This window comes from Eriocheir sinensis, chromosome 62 (genome assembly GCF_024679095.1).
Source record: "Eriocheir sinensis breed Jianghai 21 chromosome 62, ASM2467909v1, whole genome shotgun sequence".
Taxonomy (NCBI): domain Eukaryota; kingdom Metazoa; phylum Arthropoda; class Malacostraca; order Decapoda; family Varunidae; genus Eriocheir; species Eriocheir sinensis.
Window position 1 is genome coordinate 8,115,362 of NC_066570.1, and position 3,053 is coordinate 8,118,414.

Genomic DNA, 3,053 nt, shown 5'->3' on the forward strand with positions numbered 1-3,053 from the left:
GGGGGTTGAGTGGGGCTGCGTGTCGGTGGATGCGCCTGTGTGCGTGGATGCGGGTGTGGGTGTGGGTGTGGCTGCTGGTGCAGGTGTAGTAAGTGCAGGTGCGGGTGCCTGTGTGCGCGCATGTGTGTGTGTGTGTGTGTGTGTGTGTGTGTGAGTGTAGCGAGTTGTTCCTGCTGGTCCCATCACCCTGTCCAAAACATTGCTATTTCAGTAAATCCAAACGATAACTTTTATCAGACTAAGGAGGAAAACAAAAGTGGGTATCACTGGGAAATATAGAATAACTAGAATCTTCACATTATAGATTTATTAAATTTAATATCAAATATGAACAGACATCAACAAGGAGTAGTTGACGTGTGTGTAGACAGTCCACAAACACTGATGGGAGTTACATAGCGGGAAACATGAGGGGTGGCGGGACGGGTTGTGTAGTGAAGTGCCTATTAAGAGCTGATAAGGGTGAGGATTTCCTGGTACTGTTTGGGGTACCACTTTTTGATTTCTGTGGCAATGTATACTGCTCTGGATCTCTGATTATTGTCGCAGACGGCAGGTTTCTGGACGCACTCTCGGAACAGCCACGGCAGCAGCGCTGTAACAGGAAGACGGAATGATGAGTCAGATGCACAGTCAGTCACCAACACTCGATTATGATATTAATGAGTACGTTGTAACAAGAGGAAGTTACGAGTTATTTGCACAGTTACCCTAGAATACGTGATTGTTATATTACTGAGTGTGCATTGTAACAGAAGCAAGTCACATGTACAATCTGAACTAAAATCCTTAAGTTCTGTAACATTATCGAGTGTGTTCAATGGAGTGAAAGGTAAAGTAAAAAGTGGTGTTGATGCACGAGGAGATACAAGACTTACCTAATGCCTGTCTAACCGCGTCATTCTGGGCGCATTGGTCACAATTCCTTCCAAGGAAGCAATTGTACACCAAGTCCCCAAAACTTTGGTCTTGAATTAATCCATCAAGCTCAGGCTTGCTTGCTTTGATAAGGCTGAAGGTCGGAATCTGAGCCTCGGAATATCCTGAAGGACAGCCCACCTGCTGGCCCATGGCGCCTGCCACCATGGCCAGGGCCACAGTCATGACCGGGAGCAGAAGACGAGCCCTGTGGAAGGAGAGGTGTCGTTGTTATAGACGCAAGCGTCGCACATCTGTTATAGGTGTTGGACCAGAACATAGAAAATGTCAGATTATTTATTAAGGCGATGTCACACTGTCCGTTTTTCTTCAACCTTTGGGCGTACGGGCAACAGCGGTTGCCCGTTCTCCAAACCGGGAGCTAGTTGTCGGTTGTCCGTACGGGTGGAAAACGGTTCGGGATACGAGCAACCGCCCGGCTGTATGTAAACAAAAAGACGTCAGTTGTGTCTGGGCGTAGAAGACGAGTAGTGGGAGGTCGCCTACCAAGAGAATCGTCAAGTGGTTTAGCAGAGCTGCTTTGTCTACAAGATAAGAGAACACGCCGTGTTGTGGGACCACACACATGAAAACTTCGCCTAAAAGAATTTAATGTGTGAATGGTTCATGATTATTGCTGCTCTTCCCTCATTGTGGTGTCTTGCTTGGGTATGAGTGGGGCTACCGTTTCCAATAGTTAATAAAAACTCTTCTGTCTCCATTCGATGAAAATTGTTCACAGCACTCAGGAACCGAATCGGATCAAGGTATGTGATTGTTGATATCACTGCTCTTACCGGAATATGTATAAGAAGATACGGCGTAACTCCCAATAAATAGCCTACCTGGTAATAACAGGAAAACTCGAAATGTAGCCTACGCCGATGAGTGCTAGAGTGTATGCTGCCCTGCTCTCATTCTGAAGGTCCGGGTTCGATTCCCTACTCAGTGGTGCACATTTCGAGTCTACCCTTTTGCTCTCCACCAAGATGATGAAGTTAATCGGCTTTGGTTTATCTTGTGCAGACAGCCAACAGGTCACTTTTCACACCTCAGCTTGTCACATCTATTTGTTGATAAAAGTTATCGGAGGATCCAAGTTAAGACAACAGACATCATGGACACTAAATCGATATTAACTACAGAACTATTTGCATGGTTTTCGTAACTACATGAATAATAAAACATAATGAGAGGAGACCGTGAACGACTACGGCAACTCAACAGCATCACCAACAGTAACACAACCTGTCTACTTACATAGTTGCTGTGAGTGTTTCAAGGGAGCTCCGGAAGACTTGTGTGGCAGCCAGGGAGAGGCGAGCCCTTATATACACTCCAGGCGGCGTCCAGCGTGTGCTTGTGTGAGGAATGGTGGAGGGAGAGCTTCCAGATACTGATTTTAGGCTGAATATTGAATTGGTACCTGCGCTGAGTCACTTATTGCCCATCACGTGGACTTGAGGAGGAGGAGCGGGATCAGAATGACAAGGAGGAAAGGGCAGAGAAGGTAAAAAAGACTTTTGAAAGGAAGATAATCCTGAAAGATTTATTTCAAGCTTTGCAGCACAAGTCTATCACTTTAGAATTATGTAACACTCTCTCTCTCTCTCTGTGTGTGTGTGTGTGTGTGTGTGTGTGTGTGTGTAATTCACCACCACGGCCTGATCACGTGTTGGACTCGTAACCGCCAGCAGGTACCCTCCCGACATGAGCAAGTGCTCTATATCGTCGATCTCTGGGTACTGCCAGGACCTCACACACCACACACCCCATCCCCCTTGCTCAAGGGGGGACAGTAACCACTGCTAGTCAACGGAAAGAATCCGGCCTGAGCGGGCTCGAACCGCCGCCCTGTCAGGCCGTGAAGCCTGGCAGCGCAGCACTTTACTAGTTGCGCCACGGAGTGGCATGACGTGACATGTGTGTGTGTGTGTGTGTGTGTAGTAATAATAATAATTTTACATTAAAAGAGGTATCTCAAGGGAAAAAAAAACCCGCCAAACGCTGTCCTGCAAATAATGGCAGCTGGTTTATTCACTGGCAATTTTTCGGCTGGAAGTTTACATTTTACAAACAAAATATAATTTACGAATAATAAAATGGCGATGTGTATTGTGTCAAGTTGGGTCGGG

The 3,053-nt window shown here is 46.5% G+C and overlaps 1 long non-coding RNA gene across 1 annotated transcript in view; it reads right to left on the minus strand.

Annotated features, from left to right (window-relative positions):
- Positions 1-292: 292 nt before the first annotated feature.
- Positions 293-3,053, minus strand: part of LOC126986736 (uncharacterized) — a 4,705-nt gene continuing 1,944 nt past the window's right edge. Inside the window, exons 3-5 of the long non-coding RNA XR_007739922.1 lie at positions 2,179-3,053; positions 879-1,126; positions 293-595 (exon numbers count right to left, since the gene is read on the minus strand). The exon at positions 2,179-3,053 is cut by the window's right edge and continues 719 nt beyond it. This is a non-coding gene — a long non-coding RNA (uncharacterized LOC126986736). The remainder of the gene's footprint in view (positions 596-878; positions 1,127-2,178) is intronic.